The sequence below is a fragment of the Mus musculus genome, chromosome X (assembly GCF_000001635.26).
Source record: "Mus musculus strain C57BL/6J chromosome X, GRCm38.p6 C57BL/6J".
Taxonomy (NCBI): Eukaryota; Metazoa; Chordata; class Mammalia; order Rodentia; family Muridae; genus Mus; species Mus musculus.
In genome coordinates, this window is record NC_000086.7 from 151,485,262 (window position 1) to 151,495,310 (window position 10,049).

The window sequence follows — 10,049 nt, forward strand, 5'->3', positions numbered from 1 at the left end:
TTCTTTAGTTGGAAGACGTTCATAATATCTAGTCTTTTGTACTGTCTCCATGTCTTTTTCATCTCCTTACTTAGCACACAGACCCTTACATTTAGCATTTGTCAATACAAGGTTTCTGTTCTTAGCAATCATATACGTTCTCTTGTGTCATTTAAATCTCATCCAATTTCCTTGCCTTACCTTACCTTACCTTCATGTAGAGAACTCCATATTCCCCTCTAACTGAACTCCATTGAGATCTAGATAGTGTTCAGATGTCTGGTGAACAAATCTACCTACTATTCTCCTAGGGAAAAAATACAACCAATTTTAGAATGGGAAGTCTTACTCTGACTCCTCCATCAGTTCCCATACCTTCTCTTGTAGCTTAATTCTTCTTTGTGACTAGTGTTATAAGCATCTTCATAGTCACTGAGGGTAAAAACCAGTTATTCCAGACTCCCCTCATCCTACCTGTCCAACCATTCTACTTCTGTATGTCTCCTATCTTCCTGCTGTTCTCTACCCAAGTGGCCTCCTCCTGTCCTCTGCTTCTTTCCTCTTTCATTTTTTTTTCTTTTTTAAACGAAACAAAATCTTGAGTGATCCTCCCCTCTCAGCTGCCCATGAAGCTAAGAGTAAAGGTTTGTGCCCCCAACATGTCCCACTATAATTCTGTAGCCAGTGACTCAGGAATATTAACATCATCTCAGAATCTATTATAACTGCAGACTATTGGGCCATTCCTCAGATGTTCTCCATCAGAATCTGTGTTTTAGCAGCACACCTGAGTGATTAATAAGCATATTAGATAATCAGTACAGTAGTTGTATATTAATCTGCAAAGTTGTAAATCCTTACCAATTTACAGCATACACTCTATGACAGTGGCACTTAACTCTGTACATTAGAAAATCCCATAAGCCTTTACTGTACTATCGTTTCATGATTTATGACATTTATTAGTCATGTTTTTCAATACAGGAAATGTTTTACAACAAAAAGAGATTTAAATAGGCTTACGCCTTGCTCAGATACCCCCAAACTATACTTTCTTTAAAAACAAATGAGAAAAGGAAATTGCCCAAGTTAAAACAATTCAAACAGAATAGAAGTGTACAAAGAGAAGACTGAAAAACTTGTAGCACCATATGTATCCTGACCCCTCTCCATAAATAGGGCCATTCATTTTATTCATTTATTTTTAATCAAAATATAAGTATTTAATTTTTGCTCCAACCCTTCTCATGCCCCACTGCCCTGTTCCCTGGTGTTGCTTGTATATATATGTTTCTAGGGTTTACCACTTGGTTTGGATAACCAGTTAGGGAAACCACTCCTGGAAAAAACTAATTCTGTCTTCTTTAGCACCTATTGGTTGTCCATAGCTCTTAATTTAGGGGTAGGGTCCCCCAAAATTTCCCTATCCACCTTGGCATATCAACTCATGTTATAATTGATCAAATCTCATTAAGGTAGTAATGTTGATGAGCTTTCGTAGGAGTAGTTTCACAATCATATCTAGAAAACACATCTCACAGTAGACTTCCTGGTCTCTGGCATTGACAATCTTTTTGTCCCCTCTCTACAGTATTCTCTGAACCTTAAGTGTAAGGCTTTTGTTGTAGATGTACCAGTTGGGGCTGGGCCCCCATAGTCAGTGGTTTTCTGTATTTTCAACAATTGTGGCTTTCTGTAACAGCCTCTATCTGCTGTAAAGAGAAGCTTCTATGCAGGCGTGGTAGCCTACAACTTTAACACCACTACTTTTGAGGTAGAGGCAGGTGGGTCCCTGTGAGTTTGCGGCCAGCCTGATCTACATAATGAGATCCTATCTTAAACAAAACAAAAATAAAGAAGCCTCTTTGGTGAGTGGTAAAATATACTGGTTTAAAACAGCAACAGTAGGGGGCTGGAGAGATGGCTCGGAAGGTAAGAGCACTGACTGCTCTTCTAGAGGTCCTGAGTTCAGTTCTCAACAACCAAATGGTGGCTCACAACCATCTGTAATGGGATCTGATGCCCTCTTCTGGTGTGTCTGAAGACAGCTACAATGCACTCATATAAATAAAATAAATACATCTTTAAAAAAATTAATAAATAAATCTTAGGAAAAAAGGTTCATACCAAGATCCATGGACTAACTAGCCAGGGATAGTTAACCAAGCTCACAGTCCCAGGCATGCTTCCCTCCAGTTTAGTAATGTCCAAAGTGCTGAGCAAGTCCTGTATCCAAAGTGAATGTCTTCAGTACTTACCTTTAACTTCTGGGAGGCAACAGCAATAGTTTATATTGTTTGGGGAGTTTCCTGGACAAACTTGACCAACAACTACAGAGGAAGTTTTTCATGCCTTAGGTACTGGGGTTCTGATTAGTCTGTGGCTCTTAAGATAAGCATTATTATCCCTAGTGATGTAGCTTAATATATACATTTAGTTGAATATAAAACAGTATGATTCCCCTATTTCAAACAGCTTTGGGTTAAGCATCCTCCCTCCCTCCCTCCCTCCCTCTTCTTCATTCTCCTCCCTCCCAAATCTCAATTAAAGCGCCTTGTTTTCCCCATATACACCTTCATACAACCCGCATCCTGCCATTCTCCTCTCTAGAGTGGCTTCTACCCACAGGTTTCCCTTTTACTTTCCTTACTCCAGATGATATTTTCTTTTCTTTTTTTTTTTTAATTTGGGAGGGGGGTGGTTTTTCAAGATATGATTTCTCTGTGTAGACAAAGCTAGTCTTGAACTCAAACTCAGAGATTCACCTGCACAATTTAAAAAAAAACCCTCATTACTCCTCTGGCATATGCATTCTTAATCATTGTTCCACTCTAGAAAGTAAAAATAAACTTTAATTATCATGTTTTATTTTCAGTGCTGGGGATAGAACCAAGGTTTTGTACATATTAAGAAATGCTACACCACTGACCTATATCCACTACCCTTGACTTTTTGAGTCAGGAACTCACAATATATCTCCAGGTATACTTCGTTTTATTTTATGTGTATGCGTGTTTTGTCTGCATATATATCTGTGCACCACTCTAATGACTGGTACCCACAGAGGCCAGAAGAGGGCATCAGAGCCTCTGAAACTGGAGTTAACTGTGAGCTGCCATGTGGGTACTTGGAATTGAATCTAGATCCTCTAGAAGAGTAGCCATTGTTTTAACCAGTGAGCCATCTCTCAAGCCCCAAGCACTTACATTTTTCCATACCAATTTATAAATTGAAACCCCTTATCATATATGTAGTCAATGCGTGTTCCCAGTTTTGTTGCTCCTTTTGACTTTGCTTTATGATATTTTTGCCTCATAGAGCGTTTAATTTTTGTGAAGTCAAATTCATCAATATTTTTCTTTATGGAATCTGAGTATGGGGTTCTGATACAAAATATAAAAGGGCCTTTCCAATTCCTAGAGTAAAAAGAAGTATCTTTTTTCCCAAGATTTATTGTATTTTGGATTTTTCCCTGTTTGCAATTCTGATCCATCCTACTTTGGAGTAAGGAGTGAGCTAAAGATACTTTCTTCTTAATGGCTAAGATCAAACATTCAGGAGACAGCAGATGCTGGTGAGGATGTGGAGAAAGAGGAACACTTCCCCATTTCTGGTGGGATTGAAAACTTGTACAACCACTCTGGAAGTCAGCCTGGAGGTTCTTCAAAAAATTGCACATAGTACTACCGGAAGATCCAGCAATACCTCTCCTGGGCATATACCCAGAAGATGTTCCAACATGTAATAAGGACACATGCTCCACTATGTTCATAGCAGCCTTATTTATAATAGCCAGAAGCTAGAAAGAACCCAGATGTTCCTCAACAGAGGAATGGATACAGAAAATGTGGTACATTTACACAATGGAATACTACACAGCTATTAAAAACAATGGATTTATGAAATTCTTAGACAAATGGATGGATCTGGAGGATATCATCCTGAGTGAGATAACCCAATCACAAAAGAACATGATATGCACTCACTGATAAGTGGATATTAGCCCAGAAACTTAGAATACCCAAGATACAATTTGCAAAACACATGAAACTCAAGAAGAATGAAGGCCAAAGTGTGAATATTTCGTTCCTTCTTAGAAGGGGGAACAAAATACCCATGGAGGGAGTTACAGAGACAAATTTCAGAGCTGAGACAGAAGGAAGGACCATCCAGAGACTGCCCCACTCAGGGATCCATCCCATAAACAATCACCAAACCCAGACAGTATTGCAGATGCCTACACAATTTTGCTGACAGGACCCTGATATAGCGATCTCTTGTGAGGTTATGCCAGTGCCTGGCAAATACAGAAGTGGATGCTCACAGCCATCCATGGGACTGATCACAGGGTCCCCAATAAAGGATCTAGAGAAAGTACCCAAGGAGCTGAAGGGGTTTGCAGCCCCATAGGAGGAACAACAATATGAACTAACCAGTACCCCCAGAGCTCTTGTGTCTTGCTGCATATGTAGCAGAGAATGGCCTAGTTGGCCATCAATGGGAGGAGAGGCCTTGGTCTTTCGAAGATTCTATGCCCCAGTGTAGGGGAATTCCAGGGCCAGGAAGAGGGAGTGGGGTGAGTTGGGAAGCAGGGTGGGGGAGAGTACAGGGGACTGTGGGAGAGGAAACTAGGAAAGGGGATAGCATTTGAAATGTAAATGAAGAAAATATCTAATTAAAAAAAATAAAGAAAAAATACTTTCTTCTTACTACCAAACAGTTATCTAAGTGCTGTTGGTAGTATAGACCCCCCTTCTCCTTACCTTTATGATAAATTACATTGCCTATGTAGTTTGGTTTTCTTATGGAACATATTTATTCCATTGATCTAATTATTGTCTTATACTAAATTGTTTTAATAATTTTAATTGTAGTATTTTTAAGAATTATTTATTTATTTATGTATATTAGTACACTGTAGCTGTCTTCAGATACATCAGAAACAGGCTTTGAATCCCATTACAAATGGTTGTGAGCCACCATGTAGTTACTGAGAATTGAACTCAGGACCTCTGGAAAAGCAGTCAGTGCTCTTAACTACTGAGCCATCTCTCCAGCTCCTAACTGTAGTATTTTTAATATACGACAGAACTAGTTTTCTTTTTTAATTTTTTCATGTGGGATGTGTGGGGGGGGGATGTGGGGGGGGTGTGTGGGATGTGTGTGTGGGGGGGGGTGTGTGGGATGTGTGTGTGGGATGTGTGTGTGTGTGTGTGTGTGTGTGTGTGTGTGTGTGTGTGTGTGTGTAACAGCTTACCAGAGTAACTCAGGTCATGAGATTTGGTAACAAGGGCCTTTACCCACTGAACCATCTTACCTGCCACTGAATGAGTTTTCTAACACTCATTTTTCAGAAATATTCTAGTATACTCCCATGTATACTTTTCCACGTGTGTATTAGTATGATTTATCAAGTCAGTATATTTTTATAATTTTTGTAGCTAAGGATAGGCCCCAGACCTTGTGTGTGCTAGGCAAACATTCTACCACTGAGACATACTTCCAGACCCAGTGAAGCTTCTCAAAATTAAAAATCTGGAACTCTCTTCTAGACATGATTTAAATACAAATTTTAAATTATTATTCTCTCATGCTTGCAATATTAACATTCAGGAGAGTCAGAAAAATCAATATGAGTTAAAGATCAGCCTGGGTTTCTATCCTGGGATTCCACGAAATTGTCTAGTTAGTTCAGGGCATTCTGAGATACAGTGTAAAACCCTATCTCAAAAGAACATAATGCTCTGCACTGTTTTAAATAACATTCCCCCAAATTTTATGAGACTTGTGTCATTATTGGAAAAGTGTCTTTGCAGATATTACCACATCAAAATAAGGTCATAGTATGTCAGGATAGGTCCAATCCAATGACTAGACAAGAATAAATTAAGCTAGGCACTGTTGCAAATGCCTGAATTCCCATGACTCATGAGGGTGAGGCAAGGCCAGCTTAGACTATGTCTCAAAAATCAAACGATGGCAAAAGAAAACAGACAGCAATTCAGACACACAAAGGGAATACACTGCAGGAGCAGTCATAAGTCTACAGAGGCAAGAAATGTCTAGGCTGAGGGTAGGGATCACTTAGGAGGGCTTTCTTAGCATTCATGAAGCCCTGAGTTTCATCCCTAGCACACATATCCTGGGTGTGGTGGTGCACGCCCATACTCCCAACACTCAGGAAGTGGAATTAGGAGAATTAGAAGTTGAAGGTCATCCTTGCCTACACAGAAAGTTTGAGACCAGACTGAGCTACACGAGACTCTGTCTTAACAAAAAAGGCAAGAATTGCAATCACCAAAATAAGAGAGACAAGAAAGCAGCCCTGTCAACAATTTGATTCTAGGCTTCTTGGCTGAAAAATTGTGAGACAATAAATTTCAGTTGTATTAAACCACCTAGTTTATAATATTTTAATAATTTATTTATTACCTTTTTATGTGTACTAGCGTTTTTCCCGGACGCGTGTCTGTGTGAAGATATCGATTCCCTAGAAATGGAGTTGTTGACAGATGTGAGTCTCCATGTGGTTGCTGGGAATTGAACCCGAGTCCTCTAGAAGAATGATTAGTGCTCTTAATTGCTGATCTATCTCTCTGGCTCCTAGTTAATAATATTTTGTTAAAGTACTCAGAGGAAGTTAATACGTACTCTACATACTCTATGTCTGATTTGTTTTTTAATCTCTGTGTGGTGTGTGAAGGTTATGCCAGTGGTGCGACGTGTGCTTTTAGCATGCTTGAGATCCTGAGTTTCTTCCCTAGCATCATCACCACCAAACAATACACTGGGACACTGAAGTGATGGCTCAGCAGTAGAGAGGGGGGGGAGGGAGGGAGGGAGGGAGAGAGAGAGAGAGAGAGAGAGAGAGAGAGAGAGAGAGAGCGAGCTCGTCCAGAGGACAGAGTTTGATTCCCAGGAAACATCAGAGTTTGATTCCCAGGAAACATATCAGGTAGTTGACCATCACTGTAACTCTAACTCCAGAGGGCTCCAACCCCTCTGACCTCTGTTGGCACTTGCAGTCATTGGGCACATACACATAGTTAAAAGTAAATCTTTAAAAATTCTAAAATGTGATTTTGGTATATTAATAGTAATTTTAACACTCTGTCATGACCATAAGTAACCTGGGGAAGAAATGTGGGTTTTTTTGTTTTGCTTTTGTTTTTAAATTGCAAGCTGGGCAGTGGTGGCACATGCCTTTAATTCCAGCACTTGGGAGGCAGAGGCAGGTGGATTTCTGAGCTACACAGAGAAACCCTGTCTCAAAAAACAAAACAAAACAAAAAAAAAAAAACAAAAGAAAAAAGAAAAAAATGTGTTTTTTTTTTCATCTTATAGCTTGTAGTCCATCAAGTATGGAAGTCAGGGCAGGAACCCTACAGCAGGAGCTGATGAAGAGGCCATGGAGGAGTGCTGCTTACTCACTTGCTCTCCATGACCTGCTCAGCTAGCTTTCTTAGAGCCACTGAGGACCACTACCCCTGGGATAGCACCACCTATAGTGGGCTGGGCCCTCCCACATCAGTCATCAATGAAGAAAATGCACCCCAGTCTTGCCCGCAAGCCAATCTAGTAGGTGCCTTTTCTAAATTGAGGTATCCTCTTCCAAAATGACTCTGGCTTGTGCCAAGTTGACATCAAACTAGTAGCATATCATCTTCTACTCAATCTTTTCTTCCTTCCTTTTTCTTTTCTTTTCTTTCTTTTTTCTTTTTCTTTTTTTGAAAGGTTCTATATTTTATTACTGGACAAACATCATAATTTAAGATACGAGCAAGTCTCCAGGTTAAAAATGTTGAAATCCATCTGGTAGGACTGATTGATGACAATTCAGTATAAATCCTCAGTCTTGCCATTGTGTGAATCCTTACGGACCCAGCTTCGTTCTCCTCCAGTGTCTTCTCTTAGAGTTGTACCTGATTTTGTTACCAGTTTTCATCCGGATCCACTGAAGAATAGGGTGATTTTGCTTTTGTTTCTTGGCCAGGAATCGCTTGATTCTGAAAGTCTTGTGAGAAGACATGGCGAGAAGCCGAATCAGGCTTAGTGTACACTATGGCAGAGGAAAGGACAAGAGCTCTTTCTTTCCTTCTTTGTTTCTTTGATTCTTCATTCCTTCCTTCCTTCCTTCCTTCCTTCCTTCCTTCCTTCTTTCTTCCTTTCCTTTCTTTTTGAGATTTATTTATTTAACGTATGAGCGCTCTATCTGCATGTACACCTGCATGCCAGAAGAGGGCATCAGATCCTATTACAGATGGTTGTGAGTCACCATGTGGTTACTGGAAATTGAACTCAAGACCTCTGGAAGAGCAGCCAGTGCTCCTAACTGCTGAGCCATCTCTCCAGCCCCCTTCAATCTTTTCTTAAATACTATAGAAAAAAACATATTAACTGAAACAGTTATTTGGAGAAGGAAATCCTGATGCTAAAACAACTAGCTATTCTTTCAGACAAAAATAGTTATATCCCTGTATCACATTTGTATTAGACTTTCATTGCTATGGCAAAATATTCAATATAAAAAACTTAAAAGAAAGATTTGTCTTGACTCACGATTTAGAGGTTTCACCGCATGGTCAGCTGGCCCCACTATTTTAGGTCTTAGGTGGGGTTGAACATCATGTTGGAGAGCTTGTGGTGAAACAAAGCTGCTTGCATCTTAATAGCCAGGAAGCAAGAGAGCAAGGAACCAGGAATGTGATAAACCCTTGACATTCACTGACTTATTTCCTATCTCCTGTCTCCTTCCCATCTCCTACTATCCAAGACCATCCAACAAAGTCTTGAGTTCTACAAATAAACCAGTGGAGTGATCCACGGATTTTGTTAATATCCCCATAAACCGGAAGTTCACCACTTGGCAAACAAGCCTTCAGGGAACATTTCACACTCAAACCATAATAATACTAAATTCCCTAAAGTAAACTCAGAAAGATTATCTTTGATGAAAATAAATCTGAGTAATGAAATATAGTACATCGTAGAGCAGTATGAGGGTGCTAATTGTGGTGACCAGGACATGACTCTGAAAAAGCAACATTTGAGTTAAGCTGTGAAGCTGGCAGCCAGAAGAAAATCTAGGGGAAGAAAGTACCAGAAAGGAGAGGAAATAAAATGAGTTTAAGATTAAAATTAAAGATTTAAATAGAATGCACTATAACAAAATTCAAAAAAAGATAATATAGTTGTTGTTACATGAGAGAAGGAGTATCTTAAAAACAACAAATGGTCTCCACCCATTGTCTCTGAGGCCAGTGTGCTGAGCAGCAGAGCCTTTTGGGCTCTCCTGTCATCCCAGAGGCTAGCATGTCTGCACCACAGAGGCTTCGACCCCTACCCATTGCCCCAGAGGTTAGTACTCCTTTAACACAGAGAGTTTGGTCCCTTCCTGTTGCCCCAGAGGTCAGTACATCCCAGGCTATTTCCCCAGATGTCAGTAGGCCAAAAGGCTTTAACTCCACCCACCATTCTGCTGTCACCTAACCAAGGCTGGAGCACCTCAGCCACCCTAATTATAAATTAACATAAGTAATCTCCAGTTTCCACAATTTAATTTCACAGATACCAGAACGCACTCCTGCTGTCTGGATGCACATCTCCCTCCTGCCTCCAGCATGCACTCTGGCTTATGAGAACCAAGATAGTGTGTTCCCAGTCCCAGCATATACTCTGATTTGCTGTGAGACCTAGTTCATGAGAATGCACAGCTCTCAATTGCTGTCCTTGGCCTACACTCCAGCCCTGTGTGCATAGAGGTTTATGTGGTCAGAATATATATGACTTTCAGTTATCAATGGACCCCTGTCACTTTACAAGCACCCTGGTTCGTAAGATCAGAGGATGAGCAACGCCTCAACTCCATCTCCTGAACTTCCTCACTGCACTGTATATAAGTCACAGGTTAGGCCACCCCTAGCCATGTGGGGATAATCTTAGCTATCCGATCCAGATGTCAGCAATGAGTGACTCCACAACTGAAGTTCAAGTGTCAGCAAGCTGAGCCAACAAGAACCAAACTGGTGAAACACCAAACACCAATCAAAATGCCCGATCAACACAGGAGG

The 10,049-nt window shown here is 40.4% G+C and overlaps 1 pseudogene; it reads right to left on the bottom strand.

Annotated features, from left to right (window-relative positions):
• Gm15148 (predicted gene 15148) lies at positions 7,705-8,062 on the bottom strand (annotated as a pseudogene).